Source organism: Podarcis cretensis, assembly GCF_951804945.1.
Source record: "Podarcis cretensis genome assembly, chromosome: 11".
Taxonomy (NCBI): Eukaryota; Metazoa; Chordata; class Lepidosauria; order Squamata; family Lacertidae; genus Podarcis; species Podarcis cretensis.
The window spans coordinates 6,387,267-6,411,349 of record NC_137180.1 but is presented as its reverse complement, the minus strand read 5'-3'; the positions used below and the strand labels follow the sequence as shown (position 1 = coordinate 6,411,349).

At 44.5% G+C, this 24,083-nt stretch overlaps 2 long non-coding RNA genes across 3 annotated transcripts in view; one reads left to right on the top strand and one right to left on the bottom strand.

Annotated features, from left to right (window-relative positions):
* LOC307227095 overlaps positions 1–24,083 on the bottom strand; it is a 684,774-nt gene that overhangs the window by 129,071 nt on the left and 531,620 nt on the right. The window lies entirely within an intron of this gene.
* LOC307227131 lies at positions 1,378–12,376 on the top strand. Of its 2 annotated transcripts, none has more exons than XR_013843822.1 (3): positions 1,378–1,406; positions 9,457–9,662; positions 12,199–12,376. It is a non-coding gene; the product is annotated as an uncharacterized lncRNA (long non-coding RNA). The 2 variants fall into 2 exon arrangements; XR_013843823.1 differs by lacking the exon at positions 12,199–12,376 and adding an exon at positions 10,600–11,033.

Here is a 24,083-nt window from a genome sequence, read left to right as displayed (position 1 = left end):
CTAGATGACAGGTGCCACAGATTCCATAGCTGATGCTGTCAGGTTTGTCCAATATATCAAAAAGGGGCAGCATTTCACTGAGGAGAGAAAAGATCTGTGATCTTGGGTCCTCTTCATAAAAAAGAAACGGATCCCATCAAAATTGTTGTTTGTATCAGGCAAGTGTAGATTTTGTGGTTGGTGGTTTGTGTATTTCTGAAAAGGGAAGTGAAACATGTGACCAAAATTGCAAAAGCATCAGTAAAAGGATTGTGGTCTTCTGTGCTGCCTTCAAGCTTGATTACGTTATTAAGAACTTAGCTTGAGTGCTGTGTTCACCTTAAGAAAGATATTGGCAAATTGGGGTGTGTCCATATGAGAGTGACAAGGAAGTTCTTGTGAACTTTCTTGTGAGAGGAGGGAGTTTGGCATGTTTAAGCCTGAATAGCAAATGAGTAAAAGGTGATACACTAGCCATCTTCAAATATTTGAAAAGTTGTCACATAGATGTGGGCAGGGAGGGGGTGTTTCCTGTTTCTCAAAAGTTAGGACCAGAGCCAGTGGTTCAAATTACAAGGAATATGAAAACTGTTTCAAACTGCTTAAGAGTGGAGCAGCAGGGTGCTTTAGAAGACAGTGGACTTCCATTCATTAGTGGTTTTACATAGGGGGTGGCTAGACACCTAACAGGGATGCTGCAGTAGTGGATATCCTGCCTTGGCAGATGACCAATGAGGTTCCTGGTCATGCTGGCTGGAGCCAATGGAAATTGTAGGCCAAAATATCTGGTAGGCATCAGGATGAGAAAAGCAAAGGCTGCCTTTGAGCAATGAAGCTTTATTGGAGTATCATGAGTTGGGCAATATTATTTTTGCATGCAAACTAGTTTTAAACCTGTGTGTACAAGACTCATAAGCTGAAAATCAACTTTTATATTTTGAGGGCCAAATTGCTAACCTGGTGCATTCAGATAAGATATTCTAGACCAGCTTAAAAGGCAGCCCTTCATAGACTCAAACATAACCATCGACCCAAGAAGTTATTACCAATATATGCAACGACAGTAATAAGACAATCAGCAGTCTAGTAACATGGTGGCATGGGAGTGTATAATAGAAAATTGACTCCCAACAGCTTCAGCTTGCATCTGAAGGACTGTTTGTGTGCATTTGTTTGTTTGTGTAGTCTTTCTGTACACAAAAGATGCAGAATATGTTGAAATGCAACTTCCATTTTTCCTGACTATGGTGGCCAGGGCTGATGAGAGGTGAAGTCCAACAACATCTGGAGGACCATAGGTTCTCCATCTCTCCTCTTATACCTTTGAAGATAAGGACAGCACACAGCTGTAGCTCCTGCAGAAAAGAGCCATGCTTCCATACCATTGACATTGACTCTACTGCCTTGCTGAGTGAGAAAAGTATCAGGTCAAAAGAGTGCCAGGTCAAAAGAGTGCATATTGCTTTCATTTTGTCCAGTTGGTGGATGGAGAAATGTTTCGCTTGAAGCTCTCAGTGTTTCATTCAACCAAGCATTAAGGAGGCGCTCAACAACTTTTTCCATAACAGTTTATTACATCTTTAAATAATTTGTATTGGATGTACAGGGTAGTTTGTCTGAGCTTTCCTTCAGCAACTAGCTGGCTGGGGATTCCAGGTTTCAGTCATCTGTCTTCCATTAAGTATTTTAATATTGTGGGAAATTAACTTTTAAATCAATAGTCAGAATGAAAAAGAAGAATAATCCCTGTAGCCAGAGCAGAAGATGTCAGTATCTAATTTGTCATCTTCTTCTTCAACCTCCTCCATTTGGTTTTGATTTAGCTCTAGACCACAGAAACCAAAGTCAGCATCCTTGCACAGGAGCTGTTTCAAATTATGCACAGCAAGTTTTTAAGCACATTAGCAACAAGAACAAGCTGTCCTTATACTAACTGGCCCTGCTTTGTTCTTGATTGTGGAAAATCTCACTTTAACTGCCATCTAATTTGCTGCAGATTGCTACCGCACCAGCAGCTGCCTTGGCATACGATGAAACGTAATCAGAAACACAACTTTCCCCACTTATTATTAATGGTTCCAAGTGCAACAACAATAGCTGCAGAGGTTTGAGGTAAATGATCTTACCAACGTTCTCAGGAGCCCAGCTTATTTTGCCCAATACAGTCCTTTAATATATGTAAAAAAACACCCTATTGAGATTTTTTAAGAATCATAAATAAGCACTTATATCAGGTGTTTTGACCCCAATCCAAGCACCAGCACTGAAGAGGATGGCATCACTTTTTTAGCTCTGGTCAGTGACCACAAAACACACTTGGATCAAATTGCTCCCAGGGCTCAAAGAGATCTGAAACTGATTTAGGCATGAACAAATAGCTTACAGTATAAGAAGAACCTGCCTTGCCCAATGGGGCCAAGGAGTTACCTACTCAGAACTCAAAATAGATGTGCAAGGCCTACAAGGAGCTGTCTTAATACAAGAATACAGAAGTAGAGCAACATTTGAGAGGAAAGTAGCTCAGTGCAAATGTGGAATTGAGTTAGTTATTCATGTTGCGTAGCATGCATATCCTGCTCAACATAGCTCAGTCGGTAAAGCATGAGACTTTCAGGGTGGTGGGTTCAAGCCCCACATTGGGCAAAAGGTTCCTGCATGGCAGGGGTTGGACTAGATGACGTTCATGGTCCCTTCCAAGTCTATGATTCTATGAAACACTTTGCCAACAATTAATGAGAAAACAGTTGTTTATGTGGGAAGAGGAAGCAAAGAGGCAGGAGAAGGTGGTGTAAGGAGGAGCAATGTAGAAAGGAGACTAGGGTATGGAGAACATGAGCGTTGCAGCACATAGGAGGCACAGCACAACATTTTGTTGTAGGTCCAATTTCTAAAATACAAGTAGCTCGTGTCTTATGTACATGTAACTTGTGTACATTCAGCTTTACGTGCTTCGCAAAAAAGTTTTTTAAAACATTACATAGGGAGCAGAAAGGAGGTAGGCATCCAGGAAAAAAGACTGGTAATCTCACCCACCATTGAACCCAGTGTACTTTGACTATACACAATCATGGCTTTAGGCATTATATCCGGAAAATAACCCATGTAAGCTGAGAGTTACCTGTATACAGGTGCCATCCACTGCCCTTGTTCCATGGGGATTTATGCTTGCACAAAGGAACTTTCCCCCTCCCCAAATATGCTCCAAAGGGCTGGGAGAAACCCCAGAACAGATTTAGAGGTGGGAGGGAGAAGAGGAGAGATGGGAAAGTTGCATTGTGCTAGTAGAAATGAGTGACAAAATGAGTGATTTAGTGCTACATTTGATACAAGCCATTAATACATTATATTAAACCCAAAACTATTTCTTTTCTGATTTTTGAAATTTTTTTTAAAGCACTAGAACTTAGTATGAAACATATTAACTGCTACTTATATTCTTTTTCTAAACTATTGGAATAATTGGCAGCTTCAGTGGTGGGATAATGGATGAGGGAAATTTGGTGACTACTGTAGAGGAAGAAATTTACACTAAACAAAAAAAGATTTAGGTCTTCTCAAACAGTTGAGGGTTTGTCATTTTTGGAACAATGGCAATGCTTAGTTCTATTTTGGTAGGAAATAACTGCAAGACAATGTAAGACAGGAAGTTCTGGCTGTTGTTTAAGTATTACTGTATGGCAATTGTTCATTTCTGTGTTCTATGTAATTGTTGATACAATTTGAAGCAGAGACAGCAGTGCTGGGATTTCTATATTATTATCTTGCCAGTATTAAATGCATATCCACAAACTTGTTTTCTGCAAAAAAATCTTTCCAAGATTTTGTAATAAGTGTCTAGCTTAAACTATCACCTTGAGTTTTACTCCTTGGTTCTGCATTGGCTTTTATTGTACTGGAAAGGAAACAGCAACATTGTTCTCCTCTGTGCAGCCTGGGAAAGATCTTTCAGGGCAAGCCGTACGGAGAAAGTTGTTTATGCAGGTGGCATGACGTTGGACACGATCTGTTTTGCCATAAAGCTACTCCAAAAAGAACTCTGTCCAAATGTAAAATTAAGGCCACAGTTCTGACTGTACTTAATTGGGATTTAAATGTTGCTGAAATTAATACAAGTTGCTTCCAGCTAAATATGGCTAGGATCAGGCAGTACATTTCCTTAGAAGGAAAGAGGCCCACTGCATATTCTAACACAACTAAATTTACTGCAGCTGCACTCAGTTTAAAATTGAAACAGAATATAGCCACAAACATACCCTCAAAACCTTGTTTGTACAAGGTTGTACAAACCTTGTTTGTATGAAGACATTTTCTTACAAAAGCACATTTCCCATGGTTTGCAAGAAATGAGGGTTTTATGACTGTTGATATATATTCAGTCATCACAATCACTGCACAGAATTCAGCTCACTAAGTGCATTGGCCTCAGTGGTTTTAGTTATACCTACAGTAACTCCATCTAGATTATAATCAATGGCAGAGATCCAAAGAGTTGCTTGAGGTCAGCTAGGACATGCCCAGTAGAATTATGGATACCCCAATCCCCTTTGAAAGTTTCAAAAGCAGTTTGCTTTATGTCATAGAGCTTGTTCAAGAAACCATAAGGGCATGCAGAACTTGTTTTGTGAATCTTTGGATTTTGGCCAATACCTTATAATACGCAATTGTGTATGAAATTGCCTGTTACCCAACCAAAATCTGAGCAAGGTATTTAAAAACATTTTAGAAACCATTTTGTATGTGTGTATGCTTTCTGACAAGCACTAAGATGGAATTGTATATTATTTTGTGGAAACCCGTAATGTAACTTGCAATCCCACTTTGGTTTTGGAATAATAATTTGTGGCTCTTTCAGCATACTTCTCCAACAGACAAGGGAAACCACATATGATTCTTGGAACTTCATGGTTTTTTCTCTTGATCCTCCCAACAGTTCCCAGAATAGCTCTATATGTCCATAAGTTTTACCAGGGAGGGTAAATGCCAGCTTTGGTGGGATGAGGCTATTTTCAGCAGAAGATTCACACACACCTGCAACTGAGGAGGCCACTTCATGCATCTGATAAAGTGGACTGCAGCCCACAAAAGCTTAATGCCATAATCAATTTGCTGCAGTACCACAAAACTCTTTGCCTTTGCAGCAAGAGAGTACCTTCCTCTGGAAAATGTCTTTATCTTCTGCTTCCATTCCCAATGCTGTCATCCAAATAAGCAAGGGATAATTGCAGTCTTGAGTCAAAACAGATCCCATATGAGCAAAATAAACCCCTTGTGCAGATGCATACTGGATTTTTTCCCCCTACCAAATTATATACAAGGAATACCATATCAGCACCAATTTGTAGTTTCATGTCAATGCAACATCCTGCTATGAAAAGCTAGCTAGACAATTAGGAACATTATAGGAAGATAACTTACGCCAGTGGTTCCCAAACTCCCATCCACCATGGACCACTTGAAAATTGTCAAGAGTCTTGGAGGGCCAAGACTTAATGATTTTTCTGCCTGTTGTAGCAATTGTAATGGGTAAATGCTGTATGGTTTTTAATTATATATTTAGTGCTTCTTTTATTTTTTAATATTGTATTTTTTTGCTTTACAATTTGAATTCCATAAAATACAATATTGAACACAATCATGAATAAATATCATACAAGAAATAAAAGAAGCAATAAAAATTAAAAGAAGCACTGAAAAAATCAACATGAACATTTAATATGCTGAGCCCACTGTTGACAGCCACTGTTCTTAACAGGCAAACCATGAAACCCACAGTTTTAGAACCCTGGCCTTATAGCAAGTCAGACCAAAGATCCACCTACCTTGTTCGTGTCTGCACTGATGGGCAGTAAATCTCTGTGGTTTCAGGAGAGAGGTTTTTCCCCACCATCCCTGTCTGGAGAAACCAACCTTTAGTGTGTGAGACTTTACCACAAAGCTATGGGTCTTTTCCAAAGGAAATTGATAACTGCTTACCAAACTAATTTTACACTAGGGATTATAGGCAATAATCCTCATAAACTTCATTAGTGGTCTGTAGCTGATCATTATGTGCTGAGGTAAGAGAGGGGTAGAGATCAGGGTCCTCTTCCCTCTTGAAGACTAATTCTCTTCAATAAGATTCTCAGGGTGCACTTATTATATATTATATTAAACTCATCTACTCAATACCATAGCTGTCAAGTGTCCCTTATTTGAAGGGACAGTCCCTTATTCCAGCGCCATGTCCCACCAATGTCCCTTATTGATGGATGTCCCTTAAATGTCCCTTAAATGATGTCCCTTAAATTTCAAAGGAAGCAGCTCCTCTCCCTCCCTCCCTGCCGGCCAGGGAGGAGGAAGGCTCCAACTGTGTTGCTTGGCTGTGTTGCTCACCCAATAAGAAGTCTAAGAACGACTGGGGGGTGGAGCTTGCATGCCTTGTGTGTGGCTAGTTAATGCAAGCTGAGGGGTTTTTTGAATGCTGGACACCATTTTGTTGCACATGCTGCTGCAAACTTTGCAGTGCAAAGCCAGGCCGGGGAGCCATCTTAGGCTGAGGCTGCATAGGCCTTGTGGTGCATGTGATTCAGATTCTATTCAGTTGAACCTCTGGTTATAAAGTTGGTTGGACAGTGTTCTTGAAGCTACCAGCATGAGTTTGACCAGCCTGCAGGAGGACAGGAAGACTGGAGTGCCTGGAACAGCTAAGGCTGCAGGTCCCTTATTTTGGCTGCTGGTCCCTTATTTTCAAATCTGTAAGTTGACAGCTATGCTCAATACTTCGTTGTTGTCTTCAGGGTTACCCAATTGAAATGGAACTCTTACAATTTCTATTTTTAAGTCTTTAGCTCCAGTCAGCACAGCCATTCTGGTTTGGTCTTATGGGAGTTGTAGTCCAAAACATCTGGAGAGCACCAGATTACAAAACGCTGCTCTATAATATACTCCCATGGAAATATATGTTGCTGAAAGAATTGGCTTAGCCATTGACTGATAAACAGGCAATTAACTGAGAGGTCCACACAAACCCTATTGTGTATATCCCTAACTATCACCACCCCACTGTAATTGTGTCAGTTCTGTGAAGTGCTCCTATGTGTATGATGCGGCCAGGATTCCCCCCACCCCCAACAGAAGGGCCCCATATGCATGTATCTACTTGCATATAAAGCCACTTCACATCCCCAATGAACCCAAATCCAGCAGAAATCATTGACAATATGTATTTATTAGTGTGCCACAATACCTCAAGGACTGCATCTCCCCAAATAAACCGAACCATAGGCTGTGATCATAATCTGAGGCCCTTCTTCATGGGCCTCCTCCACGTGAGGTCTGGAGGGTGTCAAAAATGAGAACGAGCCTGTTTTGAGGGTTCCCTGGCGCCTTCATTATACATCTTTAGGAGCCAGGCAAAAATGTTCTTCCTCAACCAGGCCTTTGGCTAATTAATATTCTACGGCCTTTTAAAAGTGTTTATGGGAGAGGGGAGTTTTGTTTTTCCCAGGTTTAACTATTTATTTTGTGCTTTAATCCTGTATTTTTATCTTGTGAACCGCCCTGAGATCTTTGGATGAATGGACGTAGATAAATTATTATTATTACTAGCACACTGTGATGGCCTGGGATTCGGACTCGGCTGCTGAACCTGAGGAATCCCAGCCTGCACAGGAGTCCCCATCTCCAGAACCCGCTGAGCCGGGGCTGGGGCCTGAGCCTGAAGGGTCCTCACCTGTGCTGGATCCTCAGGTGCAGGCACCAGCTGAGTCTGCTCTGGCTCCTGAAGCGATGGAGGAACCATTGCCTGCAGGTACTCCACTCTCAGCCCCGTGAGAGGAAGCTGGGGTTGCCTCTGGGTCCGGTAACCCTCCAGCCTCTCCTGAGCTGCAGAGGCTCAGGGCAGAGAGGCGGAGGGAACTAAGTTCCCGCAGGAGGAGTGCTCACCTTCAGGCCAGGAGAGGCGAGTTACCAGAGGATCAGGGATGCCCTATGCCTCGGGGCAGATAAAAGCCGGCCAGCCCCAGTCCCAAGTTGCAGGAGCAACATTGTTGGTTGCTAGTTCCTGCCTGAACCCTGTCCTGCTTACCTGAGCTCCTGACCCGCCCTGGCTCCCTGCTTGCATGCCTGTCCCTGACTTCACCCAACTCCCTGCCCTGCACCCAGCTTCAGCTACTACGGACTGCCTCCACGTTGCATCTTTGACCACGTACCAGACTTGGACCTTGCCTCTTGAGTAACCCACGGGACCAGCACACACACTGAGGATCATGAAACCAGGAGAGACTTCTCAATCCAGTACCTGCTTTGCCAAAGTACTAAGGACTTTGTGTGCATGCTTATTTCCACCTGCCCATATATACTAGGAGGAAAGGAACAAATCTTAAGTTCTACCTTTACTGCATGCATTCCACCATTGGCTGCCGCTGCCTGTGGATAAGTTCAGCAAACCATCTACAGTCCAGGCAAGCAAAGAAGAATGCAATGTAACCTACAGCAACCCTACACTGGATAAATGTGGAAGCACCTCTGTACAAACAGGAATATCAATTTATATAAGTGACAATGAGTGATTGTGTAGAGCAGGCATGGCCAAACTTGGCCCTCCAGCTGTTTTGGGACTACACCTCCCATAATTCCTAGCTAACAGGATCAGGGGTGATGGAGGGCCATGTTTGGCCATGCCTGGTGTAGAGCATGACATGGTTGCATGCAACCATGTATTTTGTTTGATCATTTCTGGATCCAGGCTATTGTCTTCCAGGGTTATTTAAACAATATGAGGATTAATGTATTCAACATTACAGTGTCGCATGTGCAGGCCTACTCAAAAGTAAGTCCCATTAACTTCAAACCGCCAGGTCAGTTTGACTAGCTTTACAGCCTTAATGCTTAAATATAAAGCTAGCAGAATCTCTAAGAGTGCTACTCTCTCACTGATGGTTTCAGTCTTGTAAGATTTTTCTGTAGGTATGTGAGGAAATGCTCCCCCCCCCTTTTTTGCCAGAGCTTTTAGTACAAATAAAGGTGTGATGGTCTATTCAGCTTGGGAAATGAAATTTCTCAGCATCAGTTGATGGGGCCCAAAGGTAAAATAGAATGAAAGCTGTGTTTTATAGTTGTTCACGATAAACAACATAAATTATTATGATTAAAATGATAATTGCTGCATTACTGTGGGGAGCAGGGGAAGCTATAGAAGTCAGCTTGGAAAAAACCATGATGAATAAATATGCAGCCATTCCAATAAAACAGTATTTGTATAAATGTAGCATTAGGGTACAAATAATATGTACTGCAGGGGAGAACTTTGTTTTAATTTTCTATTTTGAACAAGTGGCACACTCAATAAACCAGTCAGCAAATTTGCTTTGCTGCTGTCGTTGTCAGGATACTGTAACAAGCAGATGGAGAGTTTAATGTAATTTGGTTAACTAATTTTAGCAGGTTTGGCTTTGAGCATTAACTTATTTTTACATTCTGTTTCTGCTATATTTGCAGGAGGTTGGCGTACATGAATAAAAATGAGAAGCTCTGCACACACTACAGCTGGTTTGATAATGCTGTTGGTGGTACACCATATAAGTCCAGTTGGAAAATTACCTTTCTGTTCCACAAAGAAACTTCTGCCTTGATTTCTGTTTGTGCAAGACTCAGAGGTTACAGCAAGACATCTTTGGTGCTGAAAAGGTTCGAAATAATTTGAGGTATGTACATGCTCTTTGGTGCGCACACAGGTAAAGGTAAAGGTACCCCTGCCCGTACGGGCCAGTCTTGACAGACTCTGGGGTTGTGCGCCCATCTCACTTAAGAGGCCAGGGGCCAGCGCTGTCCGGAGACACTTCCGGGTCACGTGGCCAGCGTGACATCGCTGCTCTGGCGAGCCAGAGCTGCACACGGAAACGCCGTTTACCTTCCCGCTGGTAAGCGGTCCCTATTTATTTGCTTGCACCCGGAGGTGCTTTCGAACTGCTAGGTTGGCAGGCGCTGGGACCGAGCAGCAGGAGCGCACCCCGCCGCAGGGATTCGAACCGCCGACCTTTCGATCGGCAAGCCCTAGGCGCTGAGGCTTTAACCCACAGCGCCACCTGCGTCACAGTTGTATCCAAATTACATCATTTCCATTAATTTCCAGAACTGAAATGAATGGAAATGAACTAATTTCAGGGCATCTACTCTGGGTATCAAACTAAGCTTGATACAAACTACAGACCTTCCATGGGCTAAAAAGCAAAATGGTTTGGGGGCAGGTTATTTGAAGGACTGCTTGCAGCAGCAATATGAACCTGCCTGCGCCTTAAAGTCAGCCTCACTCAGCCCTGCACACAGCCCACAATGAAGAGCAATGATATTGTCAGGCACTAGAGGCAGGGTCTTCTTGTTGGTGGCCCCATATTTGTGGAAACTCTCCTAAGGTATGTAAATATTTGGCTCCATCATTAATGGCTTGAAAATTAATTCTTTTTATCTGTGTTTACCTGTGCTGATACTCATTAGTGAGTTACTCAACTTGCTGCTGGTTTAAATGGGTTTCTGCATCAATGTTTCACTCTGGTTTTATATTGGTTCCTTTTTGCTTAATTGTTTTACATTGCTTTTTATATTTATTTTTTAGTTGTATTATTTTATTCCTCTAATTTGTAGGCCATGCTTCATCACGTCAACATCAGGTCTCTGTGTTCCAGTGAAAACCTGTTTGCGCCGAGGTTCCCAGTTCTGCAAAGTGCTCCTAAGCACATCCAACTGTACAGCTTCAGGGCCCTTTTACACCAATACTAAATGTGTGCAAGCTGGAACATAGCTAGTGGTCATGTGTATATCAGGCATGTGCAGTCCCCTTCCCCGTTAGTGAGCTGTTCTAGATCGTCACAATCCCAGGCTAATTAGCAGGATAGTACTGTTGGGGATTTAGATACTGGGTGGCCAGTGTCACAAATAGAGAATTTGCAACACCGGAAGGGGGCACAAAGGTGGTCATCAATTTATATAACATTGGCATATGGTGATTTTAGATTTGTGCTGAAAATCTTGAAATGATTACTATTGAAAGACAATAATCCCACCATATTGGGAAGACACCTGATGATTTATGGGCCTGCTCAAGTTTGCTGAACAGTTGCTGGTAACCATTGATGGGAGATAAACATTTTAAGGAAATAAAATATCACACCACAACTCTTGAGTTACTGATGTTGTTTGTATATAAGTAATTCTTTTAATTGCTTCTATATATGCAGCGATTTTCAATTGTTTTTATATATGCAACTGTTTTACTTTTTATTGTATTGTGAAATTGCTTTGGGATGCTCCATGGGAAGTGATTCATAAAATGAAATGAATAATAATATAATATGGAGAAGATACTAGCAGTGAAAACTTTGCAATTTCTTCATCCTGCCCGCACTCCGAACATGGAATTACACGTAGCAATGAGTAACAATGGACCATTGGGTCATGGTTCTGGAGGCGCGGTGGTAAACAGCTTTTACATGCTATTCCACCACTGTTGATAATGTACCATACATTTTGCCCCAGAAAGGCTGGCTAATTATTTTAAAGGACGATACTAGAAGTCAAGGTCTAATAGATATGGCAATTGAACTCTGCCAGACTTGCAAGATGCATTATTGATTATGCATGCACCCAGGATCTTCCAGTCTGCACATCAGTAAGCGTTTGTACTAAGTAACCTAACAACAGCTTCACATCTCCGCCGAATCCATTTAAAGCAGAAGCCGCTTATTCCAGCAATTAAAAATTTAGGTCATAGGGTTACCAAGATGAAAGGTATTTATTTAGTGCAGTGCTTTAAGACCTCTATTAAATATGGCATTCTCACAGTGACCCCTAGATTTAATTCATTAGCTAAGATAAGATCAGGACATTTTTATAGGACGATGTTTTCCCCACACATCAGTGTGCTAGATATTATGAACAAAAAAAAATGGAATAGCAAAAGAAATAAAGTGCTATTAGCAGCTTTCGAGCTGGGAAAAATGCCAGATTAGAGGGCACTAATGTCAATGGTTTATAAAAGAAAGAGGCCTCTACATTCATGTAAGCTATCTGTAACTTAATTTTATTAGAAATTCTTCCACTCGGGCTAAAGGATTCTCTGGCTAGGGAAGTGGTGGCACTAAAAAGAATCTCTGTAGCCATTAAGTATCGGCAAGCTCTACCGTTTGCACTGGTGTTGATCCATCACATTTTGAAACTGTTCCAAGAATGTCACTTTTTTTTTAGGAAGAAAGGTATTTCTAAGAAGGAGCTACCTCTGCCAGTGAGTGAATGATTCTGCTGAAAATGCTTTTCCTGGAAGATGCCCCTCCTCTTCCCAAACTGCTTAGATTCCTAATCACTTTGACTTCCTCAGCTGCACTTTTTCCATTGCACCTCCCTATTATTGCCATTTATCCTAGACCACAATGCATTTAACTACTGTATGGACACTTCACCTATGGTTTGATTCTGTGAGCTACGGTAACCTGTACAGCAGAAAATGTTTCCTTGGGTTCTGCTTCTTGGCCAAGATTTGTTCCTTAGCCAAGACATTCTGGGACATGCTGATGATACTAGTTGGATCAACATTAGCATTATTTTATGGTACTGCAGCCTCTTTCTTGCTCATCAGTAAGGATGAGAGAATCTGCCCATTTTGGTTTCTCTCTGTTTCTCATCTATCCAATCTTAAGGTCAGTTCTTCACATTTCCACATCAGTTTGCAATTTTTTAAAAAGTCCTCATGAATATTCATAAGCATATTAATGTGAGTTTCTTGCGTTTTGTATGTTATTTGGTCTATACATTTTTGCAAAGGAATTTCCCCTAATATAATGCATTTTTGTATGTTGTTTTCACTAATTTATGCATTTTTATGCCAACTTTACCCCAGTATATGCATTTTTGTAGACAAAATGCTGGAAAAGTGCATTGAAAAATTCGGAGAAGTGCAAATTTTAAAGGATTACTGTTTTAGTTCTCGTATTGTTTGGGGAAATGTGAATTAGGTAGACTGTTCTTTAAAGGCAAACTGAACCCAATTTCTCCCTAACTGCTACCCATGAGTCACATGGTGCAGGTCCCAACATGTAGTAATGCTACTAGTTCTAGCCCTTTAGCGCTTGGTTTTTTTGGTCTCATTTTATTTATTTTATTGTCCTTGCGCTGTTGTGATTTTCATGTGAACCAGCCATGTGCTATAATAACTATGGCATATTGTTATGAGTGGGAGTGAGTCTGTGGGAATGAAGTTTGATCCTCCATTTTTTTGTCAACAACTGGATAGCCACCTAGCAGGAGGGGTCTTTCCCTGAAACCTTCATTTTTCAAAATGGAGCTGGAGGGATATCGGTGATTTCTTCCTTCCTTGTTTGGGCATGTGTGTCCCCTTTAAAATGCATCCTATTCTGCACAGTTCTGTATGGTCATACATCACACATTGAAAATACTGCCTGCTCTGCAAATTGTGGTGAGTCGCGATTAATGTGCAACAGTCTTTGACCATGCATCATCTAGCTGGTGCAGTTGCAAAAAGTGAGTAAAAGAACACTGTAACACACCACACTCTGTCCAACTCCAATCAATACCCTACTATTAAGTACAAGGCAGAGATTTCAATTAGCTTTATTTAATGTGTATTTACTATATAATAGTTATGTGTTCAGCTTTAAGGAAAAAGGGGGTGAAGGCACACTAACTTTATGTGCAAATGACTGCGCAGGTGGGCATATGTTTACTTAAATCAAAGAAAGGAATTGACCTTTCAAACATCCCCCCACCAGCAGCCCAATTTGCAACTAATTACAGGGATGTGTAGCGCAGCATTGCAAGATCAAGAAAGATAAGACAACACATATGATTTAAGAACCTCCCACTCTTTACTGCATTTCCCAATGGCTTGCAGTATGAAACTGCATTATAAACAAGGAGATATAGCAGGCATAGGCAAACTTGGCCCTCCAGATGTTTTGAGACTTCAACTCCCATCATCCCTGACCACTGGCCCTGTTAGCTAAGGATGATGGGAGTCGTAGTCCCAAAATATCTGGAGGGCTGAGTTTGCCTATGCCTGAGATACAGTCTTGTAGCTCCCCGAAGCGGCGATTGCATTTGAGGAAAATACCAGCACAGCAATGTTTCACAAATGAAGGAGGCTTTGGTGTGGCTTGCACCATAGTCTATAGCTCATTCTCAGTGGTGTCCATGTTTAGGACATTTTGAATTTTGTTCAGTGAAAGCCAATGCAGATGATTCTCTCATGCAATCAAATAATATGTGAGAGGGCCCCATCTCCCACCAACACACCAGGCACTCATGTTCCCCACCACCCATGCAGTCAGTGCACATGAGAAGGGGCTCTATCCACAAACCTGATTGGCTCAGGATCCCCCTCTGTGTGGAGGAGCTTTGCACAAGTGCATTACTATACATGTGGAGACCCTTCGCATGCAAACCAAATGGATGAACTGTGGGAGGGTGTGGCTGCCAGACACATCAGTGATATGGGCTGTGTTAAGCCATATGGTCCCATAATTTTTCACCTCTTCATGTGTCCTTTATAATAGCAACAATTAAATTACTCTAATGAATTGACTCCTGTGTGTGAGACTCTGTGAATCTCCTTTAGGTGAAGGAAATCACCAGATTGGCTTCATTTAGGTATAACACTAAACTATGGCTTTGCAATATGTGAATGAGCCTCAGGCATGTCAACTGGCCTCATTATACCCCAAACCAGACAAACTGTGGTCAGTCTTAATTTTGGTTTAGGGATGCAAGCCAACTTCAAACTATGGTTTGTCTTGGCTTATTTTCTTAAACCATAGCGAAGATTAACAACAGTTCTAGCTTGGGTCAAAATAATAACTTGTGGTTAAATTGAAAGCTTCCAGTGGCCTCCTCACAGCTATGCTGTAAAAGAAAGTCTGTTTTTACTGAGTTTCAAACTGTGAGACTCAATGATATTTGATGTAGATCTGCACATACTTACACTTTGCAATTTTATGGACCTCACTGTAAGATGCTGGAGACGTTCCATGGCTGACATAACATAGAATGAGCACCTAACTATTCATTTCTAGGAAAACCTCAACTGGTTGTCACTATTTTAGTGCAGCATCTGAATCAGAAATTTAAATAATTTCAGTATGAACTATATTGGGGCAGGAGTAAATAATATTCTTGTTTATGAATCTGGGCCATCATCGGCTGTAATTTTATTCTGCTTTTCATACCTTGCCCAAGACCCATCTTGAATCTACTGTAATAGCAAGACAGGAATCAGAGCATCAAAACATAGGCATCCCAGCATATTTTAGCAGGCTGGCTGAGGGTAAGAGCAGGAAAAACCAGAAAGGAAAACAGGCTTCAGAAATGACAGGCGTGATGTAATGCTGAAATTATAACGATTTGAAGTAGGCTCTGGGCGAATGAATCATGCAGCATGTGTGTGGCAACTGTTGTGGTCGCATTTGCCTAGACTGAGGCTCCGTGTGAAAAGATGACTTTCCCTAAGCAGCAAAGGGAGCTGAATGAATGGAAGCCAAAAAATCAGTTTGCCATTTAAGTTCAGGAAGTAAACTACAGTTTGCATAATGTACTAGCAAGCATTGCGATACATTAGCAAAAATGAAAAGTGAGTGGCTATATACTTCTGGGAGGGAAAGAAACATATTTGTTGCTAAACATGCTGCTTAAATTTCAGGTGCTAGGAGGATTCAGAGAATTCCCTTGTCAGCACTTATTCGTGCCAGTATCACACACTAAATTGTGCTCTGATCTTTCCACTAAGGATGGTTCCTGTTATGTACTGAGTCAAATAGGATCCAAACTGCAGCAGTCTGATTGGTCCTAGAACAATAGGATCCAAAAGGCAGCAGTCTGATTGGTCCTAGAACAATAGGATTCAGAATGCAGCAGTCTGATTGGTCCTAGAACAATGCAGCAGTATGATTGGTTGGCAGGAACCACCCAGTCATGCTCCAGATTGAAGTGAATCCACAACCTGATTGGCTTACAGTAGAATTCCGGAATTAGCCAATCATGTGCAGCCCATTGTGTAAATAATGTATATAAAGCAGATACTTTGAGGGGACATTCATTCCTCCTCACCACTATGAGCTGAATAAAGAGCATGAAATCACTTTGCGACTCTGAGTATATTTCACTGGCGACGAAGGTGGGATCCCGCTGAGCTGACTGCCACACACAGCACCGCAGCACCGCCACCTGCCGCACCGCTGCCTCGCACCGTGTATCCAGGCTTCAGCTCCGGGACACAAGGAATTCAGAATGGCAACCGACAGCAGCTTCTCGCCGTTCAACCCAGCATCCGGAGACTGGGAAGCGTACGCCTCCCGTTTCACCTTCCTCCTAGAAGCCAAAGGGGTCACCGATGAAGAAGACGCCAAGAAGAGGGCAATATTCTTCAGCGTTTGCGGAGAGGAGACATTTGAAATCGCCCGGGCTCTCCTTGCGCCTGAAGACGTTGCTACTGTTCCATACAAAACAATAATGGAACAGCTGAAGGGGCACTTTTCGCCACAGCCCTCAGTGGTAGCTCGTCGAAATGCCTTCTATGCAAAGCGGCAAGCCCCTGGGGAAACCATAACTGGGTTTGTGACCTCTCTCCGCCAAGCCGCCCGGTTCTGCAACTTCTCAGAGCTGGAGAACATGCTTCGTGACCGCCTCGTCGGTGGCCTGAGGGATGAGAAGCTGCAACGACGCCTCTACGCTAAGAAGAACCTAACGTTCCAGGTCGCTCTGGAGGAGGCCCTGGCAACGGAAGCTGCCGAGAGGTCGACGCAAGAGGCACGGCCGAGCCAGCCATCCCAACCGAGGGTCCACCACGAAGACCTCACCGACGACTCAGGATCTGACAGGGAGGAGGTGCACCGAGTACAGCAGCGCACTCAAGCAGCCCACATACCACAGCTGCCTCGACGAGAAGGAGGGAACTGCGCAAGCTGTGGAGAAAGTCACGAGAGGAGGACCTGCCGTTTCCGCAACGCAGAGTGCAGGCAGTGCAGAAAAGTGGGACACATCGCCCGGGTGTGTCGGGCTCGGCCCACCCGATGCCAGGCATCAGATGACCAATCCAAGAACCCCAGGTCCCGGGGCCCAACGCACCAAGGCAACTCGACGGAGCTCACGGACTTCCAGGTATACCAGTTGCCCCACCCCAACGTAGAAAAAATTTATGTAGAGGTACAGATAGAGGGGGCCCCATGCCGCATGGAGCTTGACACGGGTTCAACTCTATCCATAATCTCGGCAAGGACCTTAAGGAAACTGTGTCCTACTGGGGGTCCCAAACTCAGGCCGGCCCCATTCACCCTCCGGGACTTCCAGAAACGTAAGGTCCCCACAATGGGGGTGGGGACCTTCAGGGTGCAATACCGAGGGCGGACGCGGCAACTGGACTTACTTGTGGTCAAGGGCCCCTACATTAGCCTACTGGGATTGTCATGGTTTGGACCACTGGGGCTAGCTGTCACCGGGGTGAACCACACTAGCTTACAAGTGGACGTGGACGCCATATGCAAGGAATTTCCGGGGGTTTTCGATGGGAAATTGGGACAGTATACGGGCCCCCCCATTGCTCTACAGCTTGACCCCGCAGTACGACCGGTCAGGCTCAAGGCCCGCCGGGTCCCGTTCGCCCTGAAACCCCGTATAGATGAGGAATTGGACCGGCTCATGGAGCAAGGAGTGCTGGAACCGGTGCCTAATGCCCCCTGGGAAACCCCAATCGTCACACCTGTCAAGCCTAATGGTTCAGTCCGCATCTGCGCAGACTACAAATGTACTATAAACAAGGCCCTCACGGCCCATGCATACCCAGTGCCAGTGGTCAGCCATGTCCTTGCCACCCTGGCTGGGTCGAAAATTTTTGGCAAGCTGGACTTGGCCCAAGCATATCAACAGCTGCCAGTAGATGAGGCCACAGCAGAGGCACAGACGATTGTGACGCACAGAGGAGCATTCAGGGTAAAGCGGCTGCAATTCGGTGTCAGCGTGGCACCAGGCATATTCCAGAATCTAATGGACTCTCTCCTTAAAGGGATTCCTGGCGTCACCCCCTTCTTCGATGATGTGTTGATTGCCGGGCCCACACCAGAGGAGTTTGAGGACCGCCTCCGCACCGTTCTGCACCGTTTCCAGACAGCAGGTCTCAAGGTGAAGCGGGAAAAATGTCTACTAGGAGTGCCCCAGGTGGACTTTCTGGGATTTATGGTGGACGCAGAAGGGGTCCACCCGACTGGGGACAAGGTACGGGCCATTTGTGATGCCCCAGCGCCCAAGAACAAGACTGAACTTCAGGCCTTCTTGGGACTATTGAACTTTTACCATTCCTTCCTTCCCCACAAGGCGGCGGTAGCGGAGCCCCTACACAGACTCCTGGACAAGCGGGCCCCTTGGGTGTGGGGCCAGCGCCAGGAGGCCGCATTCCAGGCAGTCAAGGACTTGCTTGTCTCAAACTCGGTCTTGGCACACTTCGACGAGAGGCTGCCGGTGGTGCTAGCATGCGACGCCTCACCCTATGGCATTGGCGCTGTCCTGGGACACCAACTCCCAGATGGAAGAGAGGTACCGGTGGCATACTTTTCCCAGACACTCAACGCAACTGAGCGGAACTACTCACAAATTGACAAGGAGGGTCTGGCAATCGTGAAGGGAGTTAAAAAATTCCATGATTTCTTGTACGGGCGGCCCTTCACCGTGGTGACTGACCACAAACCGTTGCTTGGCTTGTTTGCCCCCGAAAAGCAGACCCCCCAAGTGCTGTCTCCTCGCGTCCTCAGGTGGTCAATTTTCCTTACCAGCTACCAGTATGCACTGATTCACCGCCCTGGGAAGGCGATGGGCCATGCGGACGCCCTCAGCAGGCTGCCACTACCGGAAACAGGCCCTGACCCAGCACCTGCACAAGAGGTTATGAGCCTGGAGCTGCTTCCTGACCGCCCCATTCAGGCACAAGAAGTTGCACACCATTCCAAGAAAGATAGGGTCATCTCCCGGGTCCTGGACTGGGTGTGGAGGGGATGGCCCAGCAGCAGCCCCGGGCCAGAATTCGCCGGCTACACAACCCGCAAACATGAACTGTCGGCCCACAAGGGGTGCCTGTTATGGGGAAGCAGGGTCGTTGTTCCCCAGCCCCTCCGAAAAAGGGTCCTCACAGCCCTACACGAGACACACCCTGGGGTAGTAAGAATGAAGGCCCTTGCCAGGAGTTATGTGTGGTGGCCGGGGATTGACGGAGAGATAGAGGCCTGGGTCAAACACTGCCAGGCCTGCCAAGAATCCCGCCCAGATCCCCCAAGGGCCCCAGTCCAGTCCTGGGAGTCCGCCCGAGCACCATGGTCACGACTGCATGTGGACTTCGCTGGCCCCTTTCAGGGGAAAACATTCTTCATAGTGGTGGACTCCTACACCAAATGGCTGGAAGTCGCACTGGTACCGTCCACTTCTACGTCCGCAGCCATCCGGGTACTACGCAGGCTGTTTGCTACCCACGGGCTCCCTGACACTCTCGTCTCAGACAACGGGACTGCATTTACGTCAGGAGAATTCCAAACCTTCACAGCGCAGAACGCCATCCGCCACATCCGTTCGGCGCCATTCCACCCTGCCACCAATGGCCAAGCAGAACGCATGGTGCGGACCACCAAGGAAACCCTTCGCCGCATGACGCAAGGGGATTGGGAGTACCGCCTTGCCACATTCCTTCTAGCACAGCACAGCACCCCCAGCTCAACAACTGGCAGGAGCCCCGCTGAACTACTAATGGGTCGGCGCCTTGCAATCAGATTGGACCGCCTTCACCCCGATAGAGCTCAGGATGAGGTAGTGGTGGGGGAAGGCAGGAACCCCCGGACCTTCGAGGCCCAGGACCCAGTGTACGCAAAGAATTTTGGGGCAGGCCCTGCATGGGTACCCGCCACAGTCACCAGGGTCACTGGCCCCGTGTCGTACGAGGTGCTAACAGATGGGGGGCAATGCTGGCGCCGCCACTGCGACCAGATACGCCGACGATTCCCGGGAGAAAACCAGGAGGAGGAGGACAGGTCAGAGGAGTCCCAAGGGAACAGTGGGGCAGTGAGGCCCATAGAGCAGCAGGGGCCAGCAGGAGAGGCAGAATCAGTAAATACAGAGAGGACCCGTGAGGCTGAAAGGACACCGGAACCAGAACCACGACTGAGCGAGCCGGTTGCGCCAGACCAAACAGCCCCATCACAGCCAGCATCCTTGGAACACGAGCCAGAACCTGAACCCCGGACCAGGGAACACCCCAGGCCGCAACGCACACGTAGGCCGCCAGCGTACCTTGAGGACTATGAATGCGACCTCCCGGGCAGGACTGGAACTTAGAGGGGAGGGGTGTTATGTACTGAGTCAAATAGGATCCAAACTGCAGCAGTCTGATTGGTCCTAGAACAATAGGATCCAAAAGGCAGCAGTCTGATTGGTCCTAGAACAATAGGATTCAGAATGCAGCAGTCTGATTGGTCCTAGAACAATGCAGCAGTATGATTGGTTGGCAGGAACCACCCAGTCATGCTCCAGATTGAAGTGAATCCACAACCTGATTGGCTTACAGTAGAATTCCGGAATTAGCCAATCATGTGCAGCCCATTGTGTAAATAATGTATATAAAGCAGATACTTTGAGGGGACATTCATTCCTCCTCACCACTATGAGCTGAATAAAGAGCATGAAATCACTTTGCGACTCTGAGTATATTTCAGTTCCCGTCTTCCAAGTCTGGGTGAGTAAGGGGTTTGCACCCTCACCCCCAATATTATTAAAAAGGATGTTGCATTTTAATATTCGTTTTAGAGAAAAACAAAAATCCTTTCCACTTGGCACTTATTTTCTCCCCATTGTCAATAGTGTAGGCTTAGCATTAACATTCATTTGGAAATTTGATTATGAACTATGAATTGAATACCATGAAGATCAGTGGACAAATCTCAGGCAAGGAGGTGGAAGGCTCAAATCACCACTCTCTCCCACACCCACCACTGAAGACAATTGTCTCAGCTTGCCTCATGAATGAAGCAACCATGATGGGTAGCAAGACCTGAATCACCATTGCAAAATGACTTTATACCAAGCAGAGACAGTTCCTAAGATGTGGCACATGTCATTAGAGAAATGGAAAAGATGCACCAGGCATGGTGTGTGTGTGTGTGTGTGTGTTTACACCCACAGAGAGCTCTCATGCACACAAATGTATAATTTTATCTTAAATAGAGGAACAGATGCAGGCGGGCAGGCAAGCAACATTATGCTGTCAGTTTCTAAGTGATACATATTGAATTAATTTAATAGACAATAGTGTGTCCTAATGTTTGAAGCCAACAAAATTCTTTTCTGTCTCCCAAATGTTTGATAAAAACTTTTTTGTGGTTAATTTCTAGCTCTTGGCTGCATTTCCTGCTAATTTCAAACATATGTCATATACAAAATATGTTAATTTTCAAAGCTCAAATCTGGCAGGAGGTGATTGTAAAGCTGGCATAGAGAAGGCTGGGACAAACAAAGAGAAGAGCTGAAAGTTGGCAGGATTCATTAACATACTGTATCTTTTTCAACCATTTCCATATACAGGAATGATGATAGGAAGGTAAATGGCCTGTGATAAAATTTCAGTGCTCCAAACGAAAAGCTCCTTGAATTTATGCAGTTACTGCAATTTACTTTTACACTACAAAAACGTACGAGTAATCAAAAGCAGGAGGAGGAAGAAGAAATCCACTGAAATTTCTAACAACCTAATCTTGGCAGTAAACAGAGTTTTCCTTTTTAGTTGGAGAGGAACATAAGCAACCATTTTAATGAGTTTTCCAGAGATTGTGGGCAGTTTCTCACGCCACAAAGATACCCGAGTACAATGTCTATGTGTTTTGCATTGGGTGTGAAGGGCATGTGCATGTGTAAATCACCTTTTTAAAAGCATGGAAATGTGAGCCGGTTCCTTTCCTAATTTCCACATATGTAGAATCTTAAAGAGATCTTATACAGTGGTACCTCAGATTAAGAACTTAATTCGTTCTGAAGGTCCATTCTTAACCTGAAACTGTTCTTAACCTGAAGGGCCACTTTAGCTAATGAGGCCTCCCGCCGCCACCACACAATTTCTGTTCTCATCCTGAAGCAAAGTTCTTAACTCGAGGTACTATTTCTGGGTTAGGGGAGTCTGTAACCTGAAGCATCTGTAACCTGAAGTGTTTGCAACCCAAGGTACCATTGTAGATGGTGTTACCACCACCCCACACTCAAGGCAGTCCTTGACAAGGCAGCAACATATCTGTAGTGCCAAAATGGCACTCTCTTGAAAAAGTGTGACTAAACACGTTGCCAATTCATGCCTGCGGTGGCCGTGCTTACCTAGGCCTGCTTTTTACCATTGGCGCAACTGAAAGTGAGAAATGTTTAAAGTCTTTTAATAGGGATCTCATTACTAATGTGCACAACACCACCTGAAAACTGCATCTTGTCAACAATTGTTTCATAAGTGACATGAAATGAGTTGCAGGAACTCTGCTTTGAACAGTCTTTCTCCACCTGGAATGCTCCATATATTTTGGACTCCCAGGTCCCCATTATTCCCACCCAACATTGCCATTGGTCAGGATTGATGTCAGTCATAGTCCAGAAACACCAGGTGGTTGGGAAGAACACCAGACTGGGGAAAGCTGTCCTAAAATAACTTGGCTGTTATTATGCAAAGGGGCAGTCAGTTGTCATCATTTTGAAACAATGTTCTGTATGTTGACAGGCCAAGTAAAATGTATTCTTGATCTTCCTAGGGAACAAATTTTGAGTATACCAGTCGCTGCTACTTTTACAGAGAAAATATTAAGGTGTCTACTTTGTCTCCCATTATTGTAATAACATCTTCTTTTTTATGTCCCATCCTGTAACATACACACTTGGTTTTATGTCCTTAACATTGTTCACGTCCTTAATTGTCATGTTGCATCAGCACCTTAATCCTATTGGACATGGGAATACCAGTTACCATAGGAACAAATTCATTTTCAGTGAACGAGCAGTGACAAACAACAAGTTTTACTGCCTACCATTATGGTTTCCTCCAAATACAGATTGGCAAGTTTTCTCCTGATTCATGATTTATACTTTAGCCTTGCCAAGCCAAACAAAATAAGCCAAAATAGCTCAGGGGGATGGATGTTGGATATACTTTGCTGTCCAAGGCACCACAATAGATATTTTTTGGGGAATGGCCCAAATTTGAAAGGGTCTTGGCAAAGGTTCTGGTATTGTACTTTGTGTGAATGGTGCTAGATGAGTTTGAAACAGCCCAACAATTAGGTTTAGTGGGAATTAATCCACAGAATGTGTTGGCAGTCATTGGAAATGTGGACCTAATTCCAATTTCTTTTTTTATGCATATGCAAGGAAAGTGCATTTTAACAGGCTACACTCCTCATTCATCTAAGAAGCTACCAATGCCAAATGTATAGTTGCCAGACCACAGTTTCAAATATACAGGATATGGTGAGGGCAAAGCCTCTGATCAAGAGGGCCACACAATTTGTTGAGCATATGCAATTGAGTTTTTGAGTCATTGCTGACCAAAATAAGCCTAACTGACAGGCTATCTCAAGAGCTTGAGAAAGCAGCCTCCAATGGACAAGAACCAGTGGGGGCTGGTTCATAAGGGCAAATGGGGCAGTGTGCACCAACCTCAGCCTGCCCTCAGCCAGTCCCCACATGTCTGCCTTCTTACTTACAACCAGTTGGGAGGTGGCTCTGCCTATCATTGGTTCTGGCTCCACCCACCATTGGTCTCTCTGCCTTCTGCCCTGCCAGTCTCAGCGGGCACCAGCCACCATGGTCAAGAACCTGCAGCCAGAAAGCAGGAGAAAGTCTGTCCTTGCAAAGCCTGGGTCACAGCCAACATGTCTACAACCTCATGAAGCTGTAGTGTGTTTGGAAACAAAATGCTTTCATTATAGTTCACAACATTATGATGTTAAGGAACAGTGGTGTGGAAATGTTAGACTCATGGTAAATCGGTGACTAGTAATCCAGCATCTGCCGGTTGCTTGGATTTTTCTACAAATTCTTGACTCGGATGACATTGATATGATCCAGCA